Source organism: Eutrigla gurnardus (genome assembly GCF_963514095.1).
Source record: "Eutrigla gurnardus genome assembly, chromosome: 19".
NCBI lineage: Eukaryota > Metazoa > Chordata > Actinopteri > Perciformes > Triglidae > Eutrigla > Eutrigla gurnardus.
The window spans coordinates 4,662,945-4,689,868 of record NC_139930.1 but is presented as its reverse complement, the minus strand read 5'-3'; the positions used below and the strand labels follow the sequence as shown (position 1 = coordinate 4,689,868).

The window sequence follows — 26,924 nt, the reverse complement described above, 5'->3', positions numbered from 1 at the left end:
CCGTTTTTAAAGGGATTTTAAAACTGTAAACCAGTAAATAAGTCAAATGAATGGAGTGTAAAAAATACAGAATGTAATATAAACACCCAGAACAATGTGGCTCTTATCTTTAGGGGTAAAGGTTACTATCAGCATTAACTCCCAGGACAAATGACTGCATCAGTGATGGAAACATGACGCCGGGGTGGAAATGCACGTTTGCTCCTTTTCTGGCACAATGTTCAAGTGAGGGTTATATAACAAATACATAATCATAAATTATCGTAAATAATTACAATACTATGAATAATCTCTCCTCAAAGCCACCAGGAGAGCAGACAACAATAATTTTACCTTCCTGATCATGGAAACCCACTTCACCAAACTCAATAGAAACAAAAGAAAAATCCATCATAATCATGGTTAGTCTTTCCACTGTTCCAACAACCACCAACTCTAGTTGTGGCCGAAATCAATACTTAATTTACCAAGAAAGATGTGAAAAGAAACAGCCATTATATTGGTTTTATTTAAAATAAAAGCCCATTGAGATGGAGGATCCCTTTCACATGGTTGACCTGGCCAAGAAGGCAACAGTGCAAGGCAGAACACAAAGACATACAAACAGCACAGCACCAGGTCAAATACACAGACATTGTCCAAATGGTTTAAATCAAAGTAATTATGGGGATCAAGTCTGCGCTCTAGCATGTTACCAGACTCCCTTGACATAAACACTAACTTTACCAACACCAGATGGATGGATGGTCACAAAATAGGAAATGATTCTGTTTCAATAATGTATAATATACGCTATAAATATACTTAACTACGCTACTGTTTAAAATATAACTATAGGGTTACTTGCTACATTATTTGACAGATGTAGTAACATAAGTGTGCAAATGTGCAGCTGTTTTTGCTTTGCATTTAAAAAAAGGCAAAAGGAGTTTGTTGTGTTTGAGAAGGTTTTCCTGATCAAACCTGCATACACAGGCTCATCTTGGAGGGAAACAGGTTTTAGTTCCTCCACCACTGGAAGCCTTTCTGTCTTCAGTGAGCCTGGCTACGTCCTGAAGAAGAGTACATGGGATTAGGACGACGAAGAGCAGAACAAGAGGATGCTTCTCAGTGCTTTTGTCAAGAAAAGTGTTAAATCCCACTGTAATTACTCTGTAGGCTCTCCACTTTGTTATCCACCAATCCCACATAACAACTTGTTTAAAGCCAGCGTTCTGATTGGACAGACACCATCTATAAAGACGAAGTGGAAAGTGTGGTTTAAACCCGCTCATTGTCCAATGGTTCCTGAATGTTCCGTTTGTACATCTCCTCCAGAGGAGGTTAACAGGATTTGGGGAGATTTAAGGAGGTGCAGGTGGAGACGGAGGAGCATGTGGAGTCTGAGCAGAGGAGGAGCAGCAGGAGGTCGGAGCTGATTTAAAGGGATTAAAGGGCACGTGAACAAGAGAAGAAAAGTTAGATTATTTCATGCCACGTTTCCACGTCCTCTGGCTGCAGCTCCACCTGCCTCAGCTCAGAGAGCTGAGAGACTGTCGTTCCAGTGGTGAGCAAAGCAAACAAACTGAGAGAGAAAGTGAAGAGCTAGAAATAATGAGGAGGAAACTGTGTGTGTTTCTTATCTGTCCAGGTTCCTCAAACAGCTACACTCACTGATAGCAGCAATCAGAGAAAACACACAGCAGATATCTGCATGCAAACACACCCACACACACACACACACACACACACACACACACACACACACACACACACACACACACACACACACACACACACACACACACACACACACAGACTTGCAGCAGGTTTAACTGCTAAGTTCATTCTAAATATAAATGAATAAGAAATTGACTACAAACATGAAAAACTCTGAATGAATGAATGAATTTTCTCCTTTTTGCCCCTCAGCGGAGAATCTGTCCCTCTCATGGATTGATTACTGACTTTTTGCCGTTTTGAGTGAAAGGTGATTTCTGGTCGAATTTAATCCGAAACTCGGACCATAAACTGGTCTGGACCAGATCTGCAGCATCAGAGAGCATGGTGGTATAGCCATGACATGGACAACCCGGGCCTTGGACTCAACATACCTCCTTAACCCACTTTGTGTTACAACCCTCTGGGGAGGAGGCTTATTTAGTAGATATTTTTATTGTGGGAACTGCAAAAATGTACAGCTTGACTGCCTGTAATTACTAACAACTTCAAGTCTTAAAAAAGGGGGAAACTAATAACTTGCTATTCCAAAATAATGACTTGTTATCCCAAAATAATTAATCAGTATCTCAAAAGGAAAAGTAAATATTTTAAAATAACTATCTCAAACAATGAATCAGTAATTCAAAATAATGAGTCAGACTCACATGCACGAACAAGTGGCATGCAACACATTTCAGTTTCGCTGGTACTTTTCCAGATTTTCTGGAAGCCATTAGTGTTTCACCACATGGGGACCTCCTCAAAAGACCAGGGTTTTGGTCGAATAGTATTGTTTGCTTAGTAAGGTTCCTAACTGAAGAAATGACCAGGAAGTAAACACAAGTGGCAACCATGATAAGAGCCGTTTGAATTCTCTAAATGCAAAGGAAAGGAACTCCTTTAACGTCGGATACAACGGACCTTCCATTGTGAAAGGGAAGGAGATAATAATGCCCCACAATCCATCGTGGCAATGGTATTTAAAGCAACCTTTAGCGATAAAAGACGAACCATGACTGGAAAGGGACGCGGTCATCAAGTAACTGTTGCATTTTCCATCGTATTCCATTACTTTTTAATATGCTAGCAATATACAGTATGTTGAACATTCAACAATAGTTTTAACCTCTACCCCAATTATGAATGTAGCAGACTGCTGTAAAATGAATAAAGTGGAGGTAACTTTGTGGCTTTGTGTGACGGTGTCTGCTGAAGGGTTTAATAGCCGATATAACTTCACTGCTTACTGTTGTTGTAGCCTATTCCCAGCCTTTAACAATATTTCCAGCATGTAACTATATCATTAATTAATTTGACTTAAAGGAAAAATCATTCATTTTCTACCCCATTGCCGTTGTCCCCAGGCTCATCTCAACTTTTTAGAAGCAAAAAACCCAACAAAAATTGACTTGACCTAGCCCAAGATCTGTACCTGCCTGCCAGCCTTCCAGAATAGCTCCAATGCTAACCCATAGGGGCAAGTTTTATCTGCCTTTTCTGGGCCTCAGAAAAGAATTCCAAGACCAATGCAACACAGATTGGGTCCTCACTGGCTTGAAAACAGCTCCAGAATGAGGACGGCAGACGGGAACTTGCGCGAGACTTGCATTGTTTTGGCTCCCGGCTGCTGTTTAGCTGTAAGCAATCGTTGCTATGTTGTTACATAGTCATACATATGGACATAACAGCTTCATGGATTTATTATGGACATGACGACTGCACAGCTCGATCGTTTCTTTATGGATACAAAATCTTGAAGAGAAATGATACGCGAGCAAAACATAATGTAATTTGAGCAGGCAAAAATATATTACTCTCACTCAGTTTTACTCATGCCCTCTCTAAAACTCTTGCTCGCTGCGCTGCAGACCGCTGCACACGCGCTCTCAATCTGTCCCTTCTGTGCGCGCTCAACTTTGTCTGTACGCTCGCTCAACTTGGCACAGCGTTACAAATGTGCCACAATAGCAACCAATCAGAGACTTGGAGAAGCTCAATTCTGATTGGCTGTTTCGTCTCCAATCACAACGCTTCCATAACACGCCGAACAAGTGGGTTTTCAGATTTCCAACCGGCAGAATGGCTAGAAATTCATAACTCACCTGACGTTGTGGCGTATTATTGTTTTCACCATTTGATTCTGCCATTCTGCTTTCAGTTTTATTACATCATTTTTTCTAGTTTTATTCAGAACAATCCAGCCTCCAGGAAACATGTGTACTAGTTTTTCTTTTTGAGACAGGATGGGCCTCCCAGATAGCATACAGATGTGGGCCACTTCAGGCAACAATCCGGCACTGTAGGCATTCTTCTGGCCCGCACAAAACAGATGTGAGCCTAAAGTGTCCCATGTGGTAAATGCTACATTCGGCCCTTATATCACAAAACAAATATGGCCCATCTTTGGCAAATACGTGGCAGAGTAGGGAATGGTTATTCTTTAAGTGAACCAAGGCTGGGCCACATATGGTTCAGCACACGTGGCCCACCTTTGCAAAAACACTATTGGGCCAGTTTTGGCTAAAATACGGCAAGTTAGCATCGACTAATATGTATGTGAGCCTAAAGTGGCCCACATGTGAGAAAAGGTATGTGGCCCACCTTTGCTGAAACACAATTGGGCCACTTTTGGCCGAAAGACTGCTAGTTAGCATTGACTAATCTGGATGTGAGCCTAAAGTGGCCCACATATGAGAAAACATACATGGCCCACCTTTGCTGGACCATATTTGGGCCATTTTTGGCCGAAAGACGGCAAGTTAGCATCGACTAATCTGGGTGTGAGCCTAAAGTGGCCCACATGTGAGAAAACGTATGTGGCCCACCTTTGCTGAAGCACAATTGGGCCACTTTTGGCCGAAAGACTGCTAGTTAGCATTGACTAATCTGGATGTGAGCCTAAAGTGGCCCACATATGAGAAAACATACATGGCCCACCTTTGCTGGACCACATTTGGGCCATTTTTGGCCGAAAGACGGCAAGTTAGCATCGACTAATCTGGGTGTGAGCCTAAAGTGGCCCACATGTGAGAAAACGTATGTGGCCCACCTTTGCTGAAACACAATTGGGCCACTTTTGGCCGAAAGACTGCTAGTTAGCATTGACTAATCTGGATGTGAGCCTAAAGTGGCCCACATATGAGAAAACATACATGGCCCACCTTTGCTGGACCACATTTGGGCCATTTTTGGCCGAAAGACGGCAAGTTAGCATCGACTAATCTGGGTGTGAGCCTAAAGTGGCCCACATGTGAGAAAACGTATGTGGCCCACCTTTGCTGAAACACAATTGGGCCACTTTTGGCCGAAAGACTGCTAGTTAGCATTGACTAATCTGGATGTGAGCCTAAAGTGGCCCACATATGAGAAAACATACATGGCCCACCTTTGCTGGACCACATTTGGGCCATTTTTGGCCGAAAGATGGCAAGTTAGCATCGACTAATCTGGGTGTGAGCCTAAAGTGGCCCACATGTCAGAAAACACACGTGGCCCACCTTTGCTGAAACACATTTGGGCCACTTTTGGCCGAAAGACGGCAAGTTAGCATCGACTAATCTGGGTGTGAGCCTAAAGTGGCCCACATGTCAGAAAACGCACGTGGCCCACCTTTGCTGAAACACATTTGGGCCACTTTTGGCCGAAAGACGGCAAGTTAGCATCGACTAATCTGGGTGTGAGCCTAAAGTGGCCCACATATGGTTCAGCACACGTGGCCCACCTTTGCTAAAAAACATTTGGGCCACTTTTGGCCGAAAGACTGAAAGTTAGCATCGACTAATCTGGATGTGAGCCTAAAGTGGCCCACATATGGTTCACTAATATGGTGGGGTCCATACTTTTTGAAGTACAAATGTGCCAGGACAAGAAAAGACAAGACAAGTTAAGTTAAGTCAGTTTGCTTCTCTGCTGTCCACTATTCAGGGTATGGGGGATAACAGGACCCAAATGCAGACTCAAATGGAGCAGTTTATTATTTTAGAAAGAGGTAAAAAAAAAAAAAAACAACAACAGATGATCAAAGTCCAACAGAAATAAAGTAGCAACAAAAGAATCAACGAACCTAAGTCTCGGACAGAGGAAAAAACAAGAAATCCAAAAGAAAAACAACAAAGTACTAACCAACACTTGAACTCACAAGAAAACACAAAAGGATGCAAGATGCAGGCATGGAACATGGGATAATGCAGGGGATGAACACAGACGATCCGACAAGGACAAAGCGGGAGACAGGTTAAATACACAAGGGAAGAAGTGCAATCAGGACAGGTGAAACGCAATAATCAAACAGGCGGGAGAACACAGGAAAACAAGATAGAAGCCTCAAAATAAAACAGGAAACAACTCCATGACAATTCCTTGCTCCTATTCTCTCCTATTCCTACTCCCGCTGCTATTAATTATTTGTGCTTCTTTTGTCCAGATCATCTGTTGTTGTCAACTTGATAGGGGTGGAACTTTGTACAAGTCCACGATTACTTTGTTCCCTCCTTGCACTCTGTGTTAATGCATTTATGTGCTAAACAAATAAACCTAAACCTAAACATAAGATAATAGATAAGTAGATAGCCTATTCCTTTTTCGGTTGAAATGTTCTATGATGGGCATGATTGACAACGTTGCAGCAGGAACGACCTGCAATAGGCCTATTGCTCCATCACTCATTCTGGAAGAAGCTCGCCACTGGAGCCCGATAATATAATACATCCATGCTGGAGCCCCCGTCCAGCTTCTTTGCTGGAGCTTGCTATGGAAGCAGAAGACTGAAGACTTTTAGGCCTGAACTGACTTAATTGTGTTCACAACAAGCAGATGGTGAATTCTGAGAGTTGTTCCGTCTGACACTCATACCAGCAGGAATTACATAGCCTACAGTATAGTCAAGTTTAACTTTTTCTTCTCTTAGTGCAATATTATCTGTCAGTATAAATAATCTGCTGACTGTGATGAATTTTGTTTGCTGATTAAAGTTATATATATTGACCAACAAGTTGATCTGTGTAGGCCTATGTATTGTGTTTGAATGTGTGATAAAAGTAAAAGCTGTGCTGTTGTGCACTTCATGATTTGGTGCTCTTGTTCCCTGCTTTTACTAGTCTGTCTATTTTTAAAATATTATGGTCGTCACTCATATTTCAATCATTTTAATACTGTAGCCTACCTATCTGCTTTAACTTTACCTGCCCAGGGACTACAGACGGAAGTGAGCTGTTGAGTGTTGCTATAATCTGGCTCAAAGCATCTCTTCTTGTCTTACAAGATTAATGTTTTTTGTGCATTGTCCCTTTTTTAAATAAATAAATTCAATTCATTAAATGCACAACTGTACATTCCTTGACAGAGTGTGCCAATAAGAGCAGAGCCTAGGCCAAGAGTGACAGTATGTGAACAGAAACCGCTTCCACGTCACATAGAAAATGACTGGCAGGTCGACATTGAAACATGTATTGACCTTCATTTACCTGAACATATCATCCACAGTGACAGTTTTTTTTTTTTTTTATTAAGTCAACGCTTTTAAGTCTGTAAGGATCGTATCTTTATTCAAACTCTACTTTCCGTTATGTTTTTTTCCGCTTCAAGTTGGAGTTTTCCAAATAACGAGTCTCTTTGAATGCATCATATTCGAATTGACGAAAGGTAGCAAGGGAGCAGAAAGTGCGCGAAACGGACATCCAGGAGAGAACAGAAGTCACGGTGAGGTGAGTCCCTGAATGAAAAATAAATGTTTTTTTCTGTGGGAAACATTTAGCTCTTATTGTTGGAAATAAACATTGTTTTGTTAGGTTGCCGGTGCTGCAAAATGTTAGCTAGTTAACATTCAGTTTTTATACAAGGTTGTGACCAGGCAGACATGGCCTAGTTGTTTCCCATTTATAGACCTGGCGCAGCGCCACAGAACCAAGACCAAGCGCCACAAATTGATTATGCTTTTATTTATTTTTTTCTCTTATCAATGCAATATCGTTCCGTTCATCGTAGCGCGGCTCCATTTTGGCATTCTCTCTCTCACACACGCACGCACACACACACACACACACACACACACACACACACACACACACACACACACACATGTGAATGTGTATTTTGTTTGCTTATGAATTTATACGCATTTTTAATTACAGTGTATTATACTGTCATGATGATTTTTTACAGTAGGCTAAGTGTGCTTATTGTTGTTACAGACATTTGCTGGTGGAAATACAGCTTATTGAACTCATTAAAGGTAGCTGCTCTGGTGAAATACAGTTTTTGTTTTTATTTTTAATACTGCTCGTATAGATCATGTATGTCCTTTTTTTGCCGAGATTACTGCTTTGAGTGTCATCGGTGGGGTCGATATCAAGGACACCGTGTGGCGGATCATGAAAAACCTATTCACAAACTCCCTGGCCAAACAACTGAACTGGCGTGGCGTGAACGGGAAGACGGCCTTCTACAGCCTCCAGTTAAAAGATGTAATTACTGGTGAGTGTTAATTGTGGGTTATATTTTTTAGTGATGTGTCTTGATGAATCCTTCCTTCCTTTTCTTTCATGCTAGATAGGGGTGCTGAAATTAATCATAAAATCAATTTATCAAGATGCAGATCTGAATGATTATGTATCAGTGTGGTAGCAGACAATATTCTATTCTATTCAAATAGAATTCCATTGCTTGTTGATTTTCTTGCTGCAGCAAACCAAGTCTCACAGTGACAGGCAAATAGTGAAGGCTGTTCGATCATGTTCCATGTGTGTGTTTAAATTTGTTTAAGTTCATGACGACATGAGTTTTAGTAGTGGCTGGCAGGGAGAAGATACTGGAGCACACGGTCAGTTTTAGAAGTTTTTATTACAGTGCCAGTGCTGACATTTCTGCACGAGTAAGTCTTCTTCAGGGCATATTAAGGGTGCCAGCTCAGTGAAGCATGTCTGATTGGAGGAGCAGGTAAGCTGCATCATATAAAACAGCTCATATGTGACGACACAACACTTAAAGCTATGGTCTACGATTTGGAAGATTGGTAATTATTATTAACATTGTTTATACGGCGATTATGGTCCTGTGGTCCGATCTACAATATAAATAGCAAAAAGAACCAAAAAAATCTATTCAGTCTATCAGCCGTGGGACTGCATAGAAATTGACCAATGCTATCCACCCGTCACGGTAAGCTTGCATTGGCTCGTACCCTCCATCCAATCACCTCGTCTCCCCTGCTCCACCTCGTCCCCACCCCCTTACGCTTAGAAACTACAAGTAGTTGTAACTGCTCTGAGCTGCTCAGCCACAGACACATGAAACCACAAATTTAGCGCCTGCTGCCCCTTCACCCCCGGCCGGCCTGCCACTGAAAGCGGTGGCAACAGGGTACAGGCGCTGCTGCCATTAGCGTTACCGAGCACAGCCTCAGCCTACAGCGGGGTTTATGTTGAACAGGTAATCTTTGGTTTTATTGTAGAAGTTGTGACTGTGAATCCGACATTTTACTCCACATTCAAAGCCGTGTTTATTTTCTGCAGGTAACAGGCTTGTTGCTCTGATCTGCTCTAGGGGGGCATGTCGTGAGGAGGCTCGGAGGGGAGGGGTTTCTCATTGTCTTTCAGACCGTAGAGCTTTAAGTAATATAATTAATTAAAAATGTTGATAGTCTAATACTCGTTATAAAATACTTATAATACAACAACATATACACCCAATCACATTTTATGAGGCACCAGTTTAAAGCTGCCATTCTTAAATAGCTCTGTTTGCTTTGAAGAAGACATACTCTGTGGCACATACTGTGCCAAAATGTCAGCAGCCTTCACCATAATAAAAATGTCTATGTGCTTTATCATCTTCTCCAGCTATTTATCTGTCCCCTGCTCTAAGATGCACCAGTCTGCAATCAGTTCGTCAGCTGAAAGCGAGAGTTTTCCTCCTACAATTTTAGTAATTGGCTGGTCATGGCTAGACTGTTTTCAAACTACATTCATTGCTGCTCAACTACTGTATGGGCAAGATATAGCATGTCATGCAGTTACCCATTTCTCACCATTGTGTGCCATCTATCCAAAGCTTTACAGTTTTCTCCATTTTTAGGAACAGTCCGAAAAAATCAGCTGACGGCCACTGCAAAAGACCAGGAGGTGGAGGCCTATATTAAAAGGTGGCTTCATCTCGCCGGAGATAGGGACGGTGGGAGGAGAGAGAGAGAGAAAAGGCGATCCACACAGCTCACACGTAAGTTAGCTACAATACCTATTTTGCAATATATATGTGATACTGTTCTACAGCAGAAATCAAGATGAAGCTGTCGGCATATGTAAAAAAAAAAAAAACGAGGGCAAAGTACAGAACAAATATTACCAATTCTAAATGAACTAATATAATTAAAAAAGGCAGTGTTGTGACTTTTGCCATTTTTTCCCGCTATGGTCAGTTAGGAATTAGAAGCTTGTTCAGCCACCATGCAGCAAGCATACCTATTTTCTTGTAAATATAAAGATTTCTCTTGGCAGTGATGGGACAGTAATGTAAACTGTAACTGGAATTGTCACCCATTGCCTTTCTTAAAAGCCAGTTCATGGGTCTGAAAAGTAGGGAAAGCCTTTGATCTGACGTCAGATGTGACGGGACAATCTATATAGATATAAATTCACGTGTTGATTCAATTAGTTGCATTAAATATTGTTTGCTGTGATTATTTATTGCATTTAAATGTGCCTGGAACTGTGGAAACCTGTCTGTGAGGTCTCTGTGACGTGTGCACTGCGCGCCGGTCAACCAAACTTCCACTCCGCCAGCTGTAATTCACCTTGAAATGAATGGGCTTTATTTGCGCCTTGCGCCGAGAGTAGACCAGGTTGGAGCTGGCGGGCTTTCGGCGCAGTCTCAGCGAGGCTTTTTGCCACGAAACTTCCGCTACGCCAAGCTGAATCTGTGACGCCTCCCCCTGCTGCGCCACCACACCCATCTCGGCGCAGGCGATCTACCAAACTGCCAAACTGAGCGTGCGCAAGGCTGCGGCTGGTCGAAACTTGCATTACGCCGGCTGCGCCACCTCCGCTGCGCCACGAAACTAGGGCCCCTGGTCTTACCTCAAACTTTTCCCTTTAATGCTGCATTCATGGTCTTCAGCTCCACCATGTGGTCAACTGGTGTAAATACACAGTGATTGTGTGAAAGAGGCTAGCTGACTGATTGTCATCTCAGACTTGATATGTGGTAGGTTTAATATGTAGGATGGAGTTGCTTCCAACTTAGAGCCTCAGCCATGTTGCAATGGAATATAATACTTACCTTGGCATAATATATAAAAAATAAACACCATCTCCCCCTGTAGAACAACCAATCTGTTCCTCACTCATGTTTATATTTTGGGAACAACAGAAAAAAAAAAAAAAAAAAAGATTTAGACAGTATAAAAAAGGCCATGTTGGAGCTGCTGGATGAAGTAAATGCTGATGTGGAGCCACTCACACGAATGAGTTAGTTAAACACAGCACTGCTTTACTGAGTCAACAAAATATGTTCTTTTGTGCATTTCTTAAAGGGCCAGATGAAGACGAGACAATGCTGGGGCCATGAGTGAGCGTGTTCCGCACATGTTCTTCATGTTTGTTTTGTTTGTGTTATGTTATATGTTATATGTTACGTTATGTTAAATAAAATAAAGTTCACTGTTCACTGTTCACAAGTTGTTTCTCGTGTCTGGTTATTTCTTCAATTCTTCAGGAGGTATCTTCATCTTTGACCCTGAGACCAACAAGACTGGACCACTGCATGCCACCATTTAACACAGTATCTGGAGGTACCATAATGACATGTAGCCTCAAATTCAGACCAGTTCAGGTTTATTTATATGATGTGTTTATATTTGACATAGTACTTTGTCATGGTTTGGTTGTGACTCCAAAGTGTGCAGGCTAGACAAGATCATAGACTGTAAACCAGTTCTGGGTAAGTCTGAAAGCTAGTTCTAATGTCCATGTGGGATGTGGGCCAGAATAAAATGTACAGTGGTGGCCCACATTTGGGTGAGTGCTGGTTTATTTGGTGTCGGCTGACATTTGGCACTGTGTTGGTTTGGTTGTGGCCCACTTCTGGCAAACAACTGTGGACCACCCATGTGCCATCTTCCCATGCCGTACTTGGGCCAGAATAAAAGTGTACAGTGGCCCACATTCGGTTGAGTGCTGGTTTGTTTGGCCTGTTTTTGGTTGACATCTGGCATTGTGATGGCTTGGTTGTGGCCCACTTTTGGCAAACAGGAGCGGACCGCCCACGTGCCATCATTCCACGCGGTATGTGGACCGGATGAACATGTCAGGTGTGGGCCAGATATGGGCCAAAAGAATTTTGCTATCTGGGCTGTTACACACGTTTCAATCTTCATGCTCAGGTCGTCTCACTGTTGGAAGACATAACTCACCTGACGTTGTGGCGCATTATTGTTTACACCATTTGATTCTGCCGGCTGGAAATCTAAAATCCCACTCGTTCGGCGTGTTATGGAAGCGTTGTGATTGGAGACGAAACAGCCAATCAGAATTGAGCTTCTCCAAGTCTCTGATTGGTTGCTATTGTGGCACATTTGTAACGCTGTGCCAAGTTGAGCGAGCGTAAAGACAAAGTTGAGCGCGCACAGAAGGGACAGATTCAGAGCGCGTGTGCAGCGGTCTGCAGCGCAGCGAGCAAGAGTTTTAGAGAGGGCATGAGTAAAACTGAGTGAGAGTAATATATTTTTGCCTGCTCAAATGACATTATGTTTTGCTCGCGTATCATTTCTCTTCAAAATATAATTTCTTTGCTAGCAAAATATATTTTTCTGCGCTCAAAATCTCACATTGCTCCTTCATAAATGTGGCACAAATATAACGCCATAGTTGATGACACTATCAGGTATATTTTGCGTTTTCAGGAAAGCTGCCATTCTTTGAGGTTAATGATCTGATGATGAACAGGAAGCACAACTGCCTTGTGAGCACACGGTACTTTCTCGTATGTCGTATCACATGACCGTTTTAAGATGACGTAGCAGCAAGACACAGTCCCTCTGTTTCAACTTGTGTCGAACGTGTGGACCCAAACTATATACCAGTTTTTAAATTGTGTTGATAGACCAAGTAAAACCATAAATCATTTTGTGCCATGCTTTTTCCTGGATATTGTCGTTGCGTTTGGTGCAGGAAGAAACGGTAAAAACTGGCTGGATGTCCCCCATTCGGTGTTGTGGTTGGGCCAGTTGATGGCTGCCACGTAAGAATCAAGCCACCAGCTGCCGATGCCCATTGTTATTTTAACAGGAAACGGTTTCCATCTATACAGCTGCAGGCCATCTGTGACCATCGAGGCAGATTCCTGGACATCTTTGTTGGCTTCCCTGGCTCAGTGCATGACGCCTGTGTCCTGAAACACAGCCCAGTATATATGAGGCAGCTCTACCCACCAGAGGGGAAGTGCATTTTAGGAGATGGAGGACACCTCTGTCTGGCTGCCCCTATGTAGGATGAACTAGATGAGGAGAAAGAAAATTAGAAATCACACATTTGCTATTTACAAGTATGGATCAGGTCTTGGTGGCTATTTCTGTGGGTAAGCTTTATAAAGAAGCTGAAGAGTCCGTGAGAGAAGAGCCAGGATGCGGTGGACGATGGAGAGGAGACGTGCCGTTTGTCTCCTTGTTACTCAAACATCAAGAAGTTGATGATATGCACACACATATTCATTAATGCAAAATCTACCACTACCTCATCTGTCATGTACATCATAATAAATAACCAGGACAGACATCAATACAAACAGGACATTTCATGTCTGTGATACACTGATCAGGTAGGCAACAGTTAATTTTGACTTGGATCCTTGGAAGAAAGGTGTGCTCTTTATCACGCAAAGAAAGTGATAGAGACCTTCTCAAGTATAAGCAAGCCCCTTACCAAACAGGTCTGATGTTAGAGGCAAATTTAATTTAAGTAGATGTCAACAATTCCTATCACACAATTTATATTTACAATACATTGGAATTAATATGAAATAATAAAAACAGAGATAAGCAATATAAATAAAACATAATACATATGTATAACAATTAATAAAACATGCAAAAAAACCCCCAAAAAACCAACTAAAGACATTTCTTTTTTAACAGGACCAGATACCCTTAAGGTACACGCAGATTGATTTTCAGCTTCCCATCCTCGCCACATTCATCTCTGGAGCTGACTTAAGACCAGCCTTCAGGCTATCAAGGGACTTGAACATGCTGGTCCAAAAGCTTCCACGACAGAAAGCCCATGATGGAGCCATGAGTTGGAGGTCGGTCCACCGTTTACTGGCTTGCCTGTGGAGCCTCCTACAGGGTAACGGCAGACATCTTCGGCATGCCACTCTCCTCGGTTTGCAGGACCGTCCACAATGTTGTAGAGGAAATGATGACCATCCTGCACCGTGTGATTCACTTCCCGAAACCAGCAGAGATGGAGGAGGTGGGGGCCAGCTTTGCTCGCCTTGCTGGTCATGAGGTATTCCACTGTGCTGCCGGTGCCATTGATGAGTGCCACATCAGGATCCTTCCTCCTGCAGAGCCACAGAAGAAGTGCTATAGTAATAGAAAACGTTTTGCATCAGTGCTTCTGCAGGGCATGATGCCAAGGGTGCATTCCTGGATGTATACATTGGCATTCCAGGATGGGTGCATGATTCACTTGTCCTGAGGAGATCCCCCATGTACCACCAGGCTCTGTACCCACCGGCTGGGTACTTCCTGTTAGGAGATGGAGGGTACCCATGCCTGCAGCGTCCTGTTGCCATCATGACCCCATACCCGCAGCCTGTAGCAGGTCAGACACACACACACAGCAAATTGTTACTTTACTGACTATGAAATATATCATACATTTTCTACATGAATTTTAATTAACAGGCCAAGTGGCAGTGAGATACAACAGGCTCACTGCCAGAGGCAGGAACATCATCGAGCGTGCCTTTGGTATCCTCTTTAGGGCCCTGGAGATCCGGCCTCTGTCCGTCCCGAAGGTGATTGGTGCCTGCTGCATCCTAGAGGAGGAGGAGGAGGAGGACGAGGCAAACCTGGGTCCAGATGTCGTTGATGGCAATGCAGAAGCAGATGAGAGGGACCTGTCAGGGAACGTTGTCTGGAGAAGGCTTGCTGCCCAGATCTCTGCTCCTCAAGAAATGTCTTGATGTACATGATTACATATAGACATGTTAATAATTGTATATAGTTGGGAAATGTCACACCTCCAGCCTCGACCCCTTTTCCTGTCGGGGGCCCCTAAGGTCCTGAAAATAGGGTGTAATTACTACAATGTGAAACTGATTGTTTGAATGTATTCACAATCCCAAAGTATGTCAAGGGCCTCTGCATCTGTGTTAGGTTTTATATATGGCCGGTCAAACCAAAGCTAAGTATTTATTTAAAAAATATCTCTCAGTATAAAGTATAAGAAGAGGAAACCGGGAACAGGCAGGCAGATTACCTTGTATTTGGCTTTAAATTGTTCTACTTCTTTTTGGCCTGTTTGGCTGAAACAGGGAGGCCAGAAGTGTGTGAGTGAGTGAGTGAAACATTAAGAAGATTTTAATCATGGATGGAGACTGATTTTTTATGGATGGAGACTGCCCAAATCTGGCCAGACATACAAGCAATAGATACAAACACTCAGATTAACACTCACTCCCACCCAGTCCTACCAGTTCCTCACCCCTGTGAAGACGCATTGGTTTGCCGCCCGATCATGATCTGCTGTAAACTTTTATGATGGAGATAATTAAAGTCAGAGAGTAGAGTCTGTCTGTCAGCAAGAAACACGTTTTACATAATTGAACAAAATTCCTATTCAGTCACATAGGCTGATAAGTGTCAGCTTTAGGTGTTACATCGTTTCAAAACATTGATACTAATAAACATGATATAATCCTGGTCATTGAATATTTAATTCACAATCAGAATATCAATACATACAGAATAAAATCAGAATAAATAACAGTCATTCTGCCAGTAATTTCTAAATGAAAATCATGCACAGAAAATATAGGGGTAAAAAAAAAGGAAAGTAAAAGAACAAGGTACAAAAACAAAACTGTCTTGTTGTAACAACTTATTCAAGTCCTCCACCCTGTGGTCAAACTGTTTAGGACAGGCACAAATAAAACAGCCAAAGCAATGTGTGTCTTGGTTTTGCATTCAGGAATACAAAAGTAGTGACACATAATCTGAAGTTGTTATTCAACAACGAGCAACACAGACCAGATAAGCTTCGACAGCCAACATTGCTGTCATTATTTAAGAATTCTGAGTTTATGTATAAACTATCGGACATGTTGTATAAAGTCATATAAAAGCCGACATCAGACAAAACATGAAATAAAGTCAAATGAAGAAGTGCTATAAAAAGAAAATAGGCTGGTGTGTCCAAATTCCATGTTTATCAAATTCAATACTATATAATTCAATCTTCATTCATATGCAGAGATTTGAGAATTATTAATTTTCAGAAACATTTAGGGCAGTAGTCCACCGCCTCTTCTCCTTCCTCTCAGTCTTCAAAAGTCGAAATAGATTGAAAAAAAGAGAGATTCTATCATTTCCAAAATTCATGTTGAACAAACTATTCTGCTTTAACATTTTTGTTGGCATTGAGCCATTCAAAAACAAAATTAACATTGTGGTTGAAAATCGTCATATTTGGCAGAGCCAGAGCTGTTTATGAAGAACCGTTCAGTGCCAACACAGAGCAGAAAGCCAGCGGACCATGAGGAGAGATTTGTATTTGGCAAAAAGTATCTTGGATGAAAATAGAGGTCAAACCAAATGAATGTGGGAATATTTTATTTATTTATTTCCAAACATACATTATGGCCATTGATAATTCCATTTGATGATAATCCAAATAATCTGGCGGGTTGCTGGTTGCCGAGGCAGGTACTCATGCGTGTTCTGTCTCACCTGCTACGTCTCGTTTATTCCCCCAGAGAACGTTTCAACCACACGGAGAACGAGTGGAACCTTTAATAACATCCTGTTTTATGAACCCCGGCACACAGACATGTTACCGTCAGCTGCTTTAATCTCCGTCGTGCTGTCCAACAGTTTAGATGGCTTCCAATGAGAGTCTTTGGTGTGTGTGTGTGTTTGTGTGTGTGTGTGTGGCATGTATCAAAGTCTTGTCATGCCTTCCGTGTGACTCGCCCGCTGAGGGATTTTGACAGCAGCCGCAAGAAGTCACACAGCTTGCACACACACAATGAAGTCATATAAAAAGACTTTGATAAATCATTCACGCATTCAAAGGACTCGTCGGTGGTGTTCAGATCTCAACCATAAGAAATACATTCACATACACACATGTAGCGCTGATATGGATTTACATATGAGCATTTCTTTTTTTGTTCTAGTGGGACAATGGTGGCTCACAAGATATCATGGCTTGTTGAGAAGTCTTATCTGTTAAAATTGCATTTTTGTGTTTAAAATCATTTATAAATTTGTGTCTAAAATTTTACTTTCAATGTGTTTTCTGCTGTTTTTAGCCAAACACACACACACTGGCCATGTGTGCGTCATGTCATTGCTATGACATTAGATGATGATGAACACATTCGCTTTGTGTCACCACTGTTAACAGACAGCTTAACTCCTGCAGCTGTGGTGTTAACGAGAGAGAGAGAGAGAGAGAGAGAGAGAGAGAGAGAGAGAGAGAGAGAGAGAGAGAGACTTACGAGCACTTGGGGTACATTTTTGTTTCCTTTTCGGAAATGTCTTTTGTGGCCATTACAATTGTCAGATAGAGACAATAACAAAATACTCTCCAATTAAACATAAACATATAACATAATGATCCACAGTAGATATTAGAATGCAAAAGGATATTGTATGGAAAACAAATTAATAACATTGTGAACATAATTTGGTTGGCATTAAAACTTTCCTATAGCAAACTAAAAGTATTGAAACATGAGTGATAGGGGACAGTTCTGGCAAATAATTGAATAAAAATGCTCACCTTTATTTCAGATCTGTGACAGGATTAAGGTTATAAAAAATAGCTACTTTGATACATTTCCAATACCATGTGTATAAAACGGTAAAATCATTAATTAAAATTCAATATGATGGAAATTACCGTAGCTGTTAAAAAAAAAAAAAAGACCTCCAATCAGATTTTCAACCTAATTCTGTATGGATGAAACAACAAGGGACGAAAATCCTCATGATTGGAGGCCAAGGCCCAAGCAGGCAGCGAGCTGTTATTCAAGTTGAGTTAGCCATAGCAAGTCCAGTAGCTAACACTTTGCTGGAGCAGCGCTCCAATTTTTTTTATGCAATGACAATAAAGGCATTCTATTCTATCTTCTTTTAAAAAATATTAGGAGTGCTGTTTGGCAGTAATTTGTCGAGGAGGTAGATGCAGAAGGAAAAGATTTAAAACACATCAACGATAAACGTGGCAAACATCTGAAAAGCCTAAAAAACCCAACTAATAAAGGCAACAAGTAATAAGAATTAGTGGAGCTCATGCCTTCATGACATCATGCTGCTTAATAATTAGCTATGTGCATGTTTTCTTTGCATGGAGCAGTGGCCCTTTGGAACAATGTCGTTTGTTTCGGGGATAACAAGGCCGTGGGTAAAATGGGCCTTCGGTCCAGTGGGACATATTTCAGACGTCAGAACGATTGACAGCTGCAGCTCAGTGTTTATACAGGAGTGCTTCTCAAACATCAGCGTGTTCCATGTGAGACTGAATCTTTGCTTATGGCTATGGCATTTTTATTCAAATTATAAATATAATAAATAACAGAAATACACGATAAAAAATGTCTGTAATGTAATTCCAATCAAAGTATTTCTGATTCAGTGATCCTCCATCATAAGACTCTGATGTGACTACGATGTGGATGCACATTGTTGCGGCACTCAAGCACTTTGACCTTTATCTTTATTTTCTATGATTGAGTGTGGTCACATATGCACACCGATAATCACCATTAGTTATTACCTTGTCTCACTACTCCATATCCATCACGGGTCAACCTCAGTTTCTGAAGAGTGAAGACAACTTTCTTTCTATCTGCTGGCCATCAGGGGGCAAATTATCTCTCTGCTAGTTTCAACCTTCCTCAACTTGTAAGTGATGGTCCCATTTTCAGTCAAATAGACGATAAAGCAACTTATGCTTCAGGGAGTGGCTACCATGTGATTAACAGGGTATGGTGAACACACTAGATGAAATATAAACGCCTCTACAGCAGCTTCTTATGTCCTTGCAATAAGGACAATGGTCAGACTTGGGGTTGGCACTGCACTGTTCATTTCATAACTGTTGGACTGCTCAAACCTTGATTGTCACAATAATGTTTCTGCATAAGACATCTACCATCTCCAGAGGTCTCCTTGCTTCCACTCATATGAGTTCCCATCACAACTATTACTGCCTTACCATCGCTATCATGCTTACAATGCAATAAGCTTTTAGATTAAGCACTTATCGTAAAATTCACCTCAAATTATGGAAGCTTCCTTCTTTTTTCCATGGTCTCTTGATAGTCATTCAATGTAATTAATGACATCGTAGAACCCAGAAGCACCGGCCTTGCAACATTCGGTACCATCCAGACAGTGAAATACACTTTGCAGTGCAGGAAGCAGACTGCCATAGAAAATGTTTGAGAGGGATGCTGCTATATTAGGGGTAGTAACAAAAGACTTAACTTATAGCCTTCACTTAACTTATAACCATCTACAAGTGTCACAGACAAAAGCAAACATTTGGTAGAGGACGAAAACTCGGCAAGAAAGAGTCGCATGGCAGGGCAGCGAAAACACACACTTGAAAGTCTTTAAATTATCAGGCCAAAACACTGAAGAAATACGATTTTTGTCCCACCGGCCACAACCTGCTGGTCGAGCCCCTAAACACATTTACATGTGGATCTGTAGTCTCTCCCTATATTTCAGGTACACCTGTCTCATGCTGATCTCTCCCTTCTTGTGTCAGTTAGAGAGGATGGTCTCTCCAGGTCCGTCCAGGCCTTTGTAGAAGGTCTTCCTGTGTATCGTGGCACTCCTCCTTCATTGGACTGAGAAACATGCTTTTGTTGAACGGCGAAGGGCATTAGTGGGCCTCATTCCACTTCATTCATATTGTTCCACTTTTCCCAGTGGACTTCTTAAACTCCGTGGCATTCCTCACGAGATCTTGGTTGTACCAGCTGCTGCCCAACTTCACACATTCTGAATAAACCATTGAGTTCTCCAGCTGTGGTGAATGCATGAGGTCATCGATAAACCAAGGAGAGAGACTTGCTTTATCAAAGTCAGCGATCTCTGAACACTGCTTGTCTGTGTGGCCACATATACGGATATTTCTAATACTAGGCAAAGAGAAAGTTAATATTACCAACCAACAATAAACTTATATATAGTTTTTGGTGGTGGACTGCACAGGAAGGGGCTGTTACTGGGAGTGTAAAGATGGATAAGCTGTGGTTAAGCTCCTGGTGCCATTTGGTTAAGCCATGTGACATCTGTGTCTTTATGCGGAGTATGTGTGTGTGTGTGTGTGTGAGAGAGAGAGATTGTTTGTGTGTGTATGTATGTGTGTGTGTGTGTGTGTGTGTGTGCATGTGTAATAATACTCCTGCGGAGAGATGAATAGCAAATGTCCTTACACTCTGTAACCTGCTGAAATGCTCAGTTAGACAGAAACATCTTCCTGGTGCTGAAGGATAAAAACATACAAAACATGTTTTTTAAAAACTGGGTAATGTTGTGATGTTCCAGGGACTCTCATTTTGAGATTTGTCTGAGAAAAATTAATCTCAAATATCATCTGAAAATGTGCGGTAGTTCGGGCTTCGTTCTACGGTTACCTGCCTGAATCTATGATTGAACAGCCACAGGACAAGACAAAACACAGAAAAAAGCATGTTGTCTTCTTACTGTAGGAACAGTAAAGTGGTATTCCACTGATACATACGTTCCATTCATTTGAGGGAATTGCGAGAGACATTTTGAAAAAAAAAAAGTGCTGTCAAAAACGGTAGCAGAGGCGAAGATGTTCTGCTGTGTGATTTTATGGGTCAAGCTCCAAAAACCCTCCATCCGACATGCCACTCACTAGAAACCCATCGGCCACATCTGTTAAACGCCACACGTCCAGCTCTGAACACGCTTTATGTTATACATTTGATCTCCAAGCCCAGGAGGACAAAACTTCTATGACCTCCACATGACAACCTCAGGGTTCTTTCGTCCCTTCAGTAGTCGACTACGAACATGAACTATCACTGCACAAATCTAAAAAAAATATATAATATTAATCTCGAGGGAAAAGTCAGGTGTGAATCTGCAGGGTCATGTGACAAACAATCATCCTTTTCGAGGGTACTCTGCTCTTATCCCAACAAAACCAACACTTTATCATCCCATAACTGACACACAGCAGCAGGACAAGAGTAGAAGATAAAAGAGATGAAAAGAAAAGAAGTGGAGAAGAGAGGAAAGAGAAACAAAGTGGAAGAGACAGACTTCACTGGGAGGAGAGCAGGCGCCAGCTTCGAAGACGGAGTTGCACCATCGCAAACCCGAGCACCTCATGTCTCGTGTGCGAGAAAGCTAACTTTAGCTCGCTAATTAGCCAGCTGCTAATTGAGAAATCATAAAATAACTCAATGCTTCATCTACATTCAGCTGATAGACGGCGATCGTAATAATCCACAGTGGTTATAGAAACATTGAGCTGAGAGGACGTTAGCATCCTTTTATTTCACAACATATATTAATCCCAAACAGCTGACAATCTCAGAATTTACCTTGCAAGATTAGAGCTGATCTAAGAGTAGACGGCATTTTGAGCCCTGTTGTTATGATTAATACGGTAGAAAATGTACTCACACGAGCCTCATATTGTGTTTATATCTTAAAAATGTTTACGTGTAAAGTTACTGTTTAAATAAGAATTAGGTATAACGAGAGATAAGCCTAACCGTAACAAAAGACAAGAACAGCTGACAAAGAAAACAAAATGTGAAAGGAAAGAAGAGAGAAAATAAGTGGAGCAACGATGTCTTGGAGAAAAGATGAAGAATAAATAGAACCGTAGAAAATAAGGAGGTCAGAGGAGAAGGAAAACATGAGAGAAGAGGAGGAGAGAAGACAACTATGGAAAGGACAAAACGGAAAGGTGGAGATGGGGGGAGGAGTTAAGAGAGGAGATAAAGAGAAAAGAGGATGGGAGGAGACATAAAAGGATGTAAAACGAGAAAGAAAGAGGGAGTAAGAGTGAGAGGAATGACTGAGAAGTGAAAGAGAAGATTGAAAGAGCAAAGTCAGAAGAAGACAGGAGAGAAACACGTTGGGAAAAAGTAAGTCACTGAAGAGATTCAGTTCAGTTCATTTTTTTCTCAGATTCTTCAAACAAGCAAACCTTGTCCTACAGAAGAGGTATCTGTCTGTTTGTCTCCTAGTCGCCAGATGATGAACGCGGCTCGGATTCACGACAAACAGAAGCTGATGTCATTCTGGGAGCAGAAGATCGATGAGCACATCGAGCAGATGGACGGCGAGGAGGACCGCAGGAGGAGCAGCGCTCTGGCTCGGTCAGCAGCAAAGTTATTAAAAGGAGGTCAAGGTCCACCTCGGATGTGTCATTTGAAATGCTCAAATCTGTCGTCTCCGTTGGCGGCTGTGAGGATCCAGGACCCCATTTACACTTTGGCACATCCTTACCTTACATCCTTACTTAGCTATATCTGAGAAGCATTACGAAATCAGTACAGACAGAAAATGCAATGCTAATAATATCTCTATGCTATACTAACATCATCTTTGTTCCTACCAAGTTTGCAAAATAGTCCCGAAATTGAAATCTACTCTATTGTGTACGTGGACAAGAATAATCTTTTCATTTCATGTCGATCGGCAGAACATTCAAACTGATGTATTTTAATTATAAGTATTTTTCATGGCTGCACCAGTTGTTTTTTACAAATCATGATAAAATTACAAATTACACTACAATACGAAGGTTAGGTTTTAGGTCACAAACCACTTTGGTTTAGGAAAGATTTCATGGTTGGGCTTCAAATAACTACATACAGTTTGACTAACAAAGACTTAGGTTTAGGCACACGGTCTCGAACACCTGTCCCCTCGTTGAAAGTCTTGTACTTTTGGACCCATCCGACTTCTGCCCACCAAAAGTAGTCTTTCTCCATATTTAATACATACATAATATGTCATTAGGCTGTTGCATAGTCACGTGGATGTGTGTCATTTCGGTCCACCATCATAAATTATTATAACCTTTATTTATTCTCGAAAGACATTGAGGTTACCCTCATTTTCAATGACGTCAAGTTTACAAGGCAATTTAAATATTTACAGTGGTTACAGTCATTTGAAAGTGATTACATGACAATATACATATAACAAGAATCAAGAAAGACAGTCATCTCAAACAGTTACAATTAGAAACACAGCTATCGATGACCAAGGTCCTAAACTCTGTGAATGAAGGGAGCGCATCCAATCTCAGGTTGTGCTGTAGCGCGTTCCAAGAGCTAGGGGCATCATAACAAAAAGCAGTCTGGCCAATATTCGTATAGACTCGAGGAACTTTGAGTAGCAGTAATTCAGCTGAGCGGGTCATGTAAGTGCCTGAGTTCCATTCTAACAAATTTTTTACATACAGTGGTAATTTGCCTAAGACGGTCTTATAAATATATAAAAACCAGTGCCTCTTGCGCCTTTCTTCAAGTGAGGGCCAGCCAACTTTTCCATACAGAATACAGTGGTGAGTATCATATTTATCACCAGTGATAAATCTTAGAGCTGAATGATAGATTGAATCTAGACGTTTCAGAGTGGAGGCAGCAGCATGCCTATAGATGATATCACCATAATCCATGACATAAACACTGCTTCAATTATTACTTTGCATTAATATGATATTTGAATGAGAGATCCTCATCTAGCCAGATGCCAAGGTATTTGTACTCCGAAACTCTTTCAATTTCTGAGCCAGTTTTGGTGTAAAGATGCACACTATTATGATCATAATTTTTGGCTCGGGTAAACAACATGTATTTTTTTTTATTTGCATTAAGCAGTAGTTTATGTTTGATTAATGATTCCTGAAAGGAATTAAAAGCAGTTTGCAAGTTGTTGATGGCTGTCTGAACAGAATCCGATATGCAATATAAAACTGTCGTCCGCATAAAAATGGGCATTACAGCCATTTAAAGAAGGAATAATATCATTAATATAAACAGTAAAAAGCAATGGACCCAAGACAGACCCTTGCAGTACACCACCACTAACAGACAAAAAATCAGATTTTGCATTGCCAAGCTTAACACATTGACGCCTGTCAGTCAAGTAGCTCCGAAACCATGCACACGCATTAACATCCAACCCCATTGCATCTAATTTTCTCAAGAGCAAATAATGAGCTGATAGCTCTTTGTTAAACCAGGGTGCAATCCTTTCTTTAATTCTAAACCTCTTAAGAGGGGCATGTTTATCAACAATTGAAATAAAGGTATTGGCAAAGGACTGAAGAGCAACCTGAACATCACTGTTGTTCTCTGCACGATTGGCAAAAACATATTTACTAGTACTTCTTCACAGAAAGTTGTTAATTAAAAGTCTTAATATTCCTTTTTGTGACTATGTGAGATCCCATCTTTTCTATTTTTGCACTCCTCACACATGCTATGGGGCAATAATCACTGCTGCCCAGCCCAAAAACTCCAGTACCAACTATCTTATCAACTCTATTAGAAAAAATAAGGACTAAATCTCTCATATAATCGGAGGTGCCACTCAGCCAGTTTACATTAAAATCACCTACAACAATCATTTCCAAATTTACATACTTTGAGATAAGTTCTGCCAATTTATCCATAGAATTAACACTGGCAGATGGAGGTCTGTAAATACCAATCACCACCAACGATGAAGATCCCAGGTGAACCTGCAGGGAAATAAACTCAAAACAGCTAGATATGGAAATATTTATTATATATTAACATTTAAATCAGCCTTAACATACATTGCTACTCCACCTCCTGATGATTGACTTTCCATTAGCATTGTTTTCATACTGAGCAACACAAAGAAAAGAACATTGTGTCCCATACACGAAACTATATTGCAGTTTCAACTATTGCATGAACTGCCTTGATACTGTTGGAAATGGTTTCGGGGGTCCGAGACCCTGAGTCTGTGTAACACCTGGTGGTCTGTCCAGTGAGTCCAGTGAGCTAAAGTATAGACGGTATTAACCCCAAGTTCTTTTGTTGGAAGCCCAAGGATAAATCGGAGAACTCTTCAGTTCACAGTTATAGGGCCCTAGTTTCGTAGACCAGGCGCAGTCAGCACTCAGCGCACCTGCGCCACGCCGACGGGGTGTGTCCGCCTGGACTTTGCAAGTTTCGTGCACCGCGCAGGCTCGCGCAGGCACACCTCCCGTCTAGCTCACCCGCGCAAGTGGGAAAGAGGGAGGAGAAGAAGGCGTGAGTGGGAGACGAGGAGGAGACGAGGCGTGGACTGGGATTAATACAGCCGATTCAGATCTTCACCAATCAAATGAGCTCCTCTCCTCTCCTTTAATGCGTTAGGGGAGGTTCAGTGCAAGTTCCGTCATTTGACAACCCGATGACAGAAGCAGCGCCGCCGCTCCCACCACGCGCTGTGCGTGCGTATCATAATAATAACAATGCCGATATTATACAAAACAGGAGAGAGAGAGGGAGATGTTTTGGTCCGAGAGGCTGAGTTTCCGTTACGCGTGCCATCCGCCTTTGATCTGACGTCAGATGTGACGGGACAATCTATATAGATATAAATTCACGTGTTGATTCAATTAGTTGCATTAAATAGTGTTTGTTGTGATTATTTATTGCATTTAAATGTGCCTGGAACTGTGGAAACCTGCCTGTGAGGTCTTGGTGACGTGTACGCACTGCGCGCAAAACAAAAAAGTACCAGAGCCAAACTTCCACTCCGCCAGCTGTGATTCGCCTTGAATGAATGGACTTTATTTGCACCATTCGCCGAGAGTAGACCAGGTTGGAGCTGGGGCTTTCAGCGCAGTCTCAGCAAGGCTTTTTGCCACGAAACTTCCGCTGCACCAAGCTGAATCTGTGACGCCTCCCCCTGCTGCGCCGCCACACCCATCTTGCCGCAGGCGATCCACCAAACTGCCAAACTGACCGTGCGCAAGGCTGCGCGGGTCAAAACTTGCATTACGCTGGCTCCGCCGCCCTGCGCTGCGCCACGAAACTAGGGCCCATAGTATTTATTCAGGTCACAGGTAAAGTATGGCAGCGCTGGGCTCGGAATGGCAGAGCTCATTGCTGGTCACATTTTGTCCATTCTTGGGCTGGGACTGCCCCGTACCAAGGTTGAACTTTCACGCAACCGAGTCTCACTGGTCAGTTATCTCTGACGTGAACTTCCAGACGCAGCATCCGTCGTCCTATACTACAGACACACTGTGTTTAACCATGGATGGTTTCCCGCGGCGCTCTTTATCATTGCTGACCTGAGCCAACACGGCCGTCAGGCTACAATCGGGCTGACATCTGAACCAGTCATAAGACTTTGGGTTAGGTTCCACTGGAGCAGGTAGGGCCGACCCCTGCTGATTGCCAAAGGACATTTCACACCTCCACTGTGATTTAGGTCTCATTGAAACGACAGGAACATTTCAACTCAATGAGCCGTTTTTTGGGAGCTGGTGACACTTGTCTTGATGAAATGTGATTGTTGTAACTACAATTCTTCTTCATTACCACCAACCTCTGGATAGACTGAATTTTTTTTTATAGAATATAGAAAATTATATAATTTTTACCGCGGTACTAGCAGCTCATGTTTCTCTATTGGATTCTGACAGGATCCCATTAAATATATTCTGTATCATGTTGTTCCCACTTGAAGCTCTGTGATGTTGTGTGAAATATTTACACCAAAACTCTGTGACTTCACAGTTTGATCGAATGGCAACGTTCTAGTTCATCATCTAAGATATATCTGGAAACTTTGGAATCTTGGCTAAAGTTCATAACAGATTCAGGTCTGTGAGTTTGAATGAAAGTTTGTGAAGCGAGGAAAAGAGAAAAACAGTGAGCATGATTTTATTACCGTCCTTAGTCTTCGTTCCCGTCTCTCCATCATAACTCGATTAGTGTGGAAAATGCAGTGCTTATGTTTGCAGCTC

The 26,924-nt window shown here is 41.9% G+C and overlaps 1 protein-coding gene and 1 long non-coding RNA gene across 3 annotated transcripts in view; both read left to right on the top strand.

Annotated features, from left to right (window-relative positions):
* Positions 1–26,924, top strand: part of LOC311029323 (uncharacterized protein) — a 482,663-nt gene that overhangs the window by 25,744 nt on the left and 429,995 nt on the right. The window lies entirely within an intron of this gene.
* Positions 7,296–11,331, top strand: LOC311030339. 2 transcript variants are annotated; one of them, XR_014598968.1, is made up of 5 exons: positions 7,296–7,403; positions 7,890–7,930; positions 8,013–8,172; positions 9,772–9,912; positions 11,225–11,331. It is a non-coding gene; the product is annotated as an uncharacterized lncRNA (long non-coding RNA). The 2 variants fall into 2 exon arrangements; XR_014598969.1 differs by lacking the exon at positions 7,296–7,403 and having other exon boundaries at positions 7,518–8,172.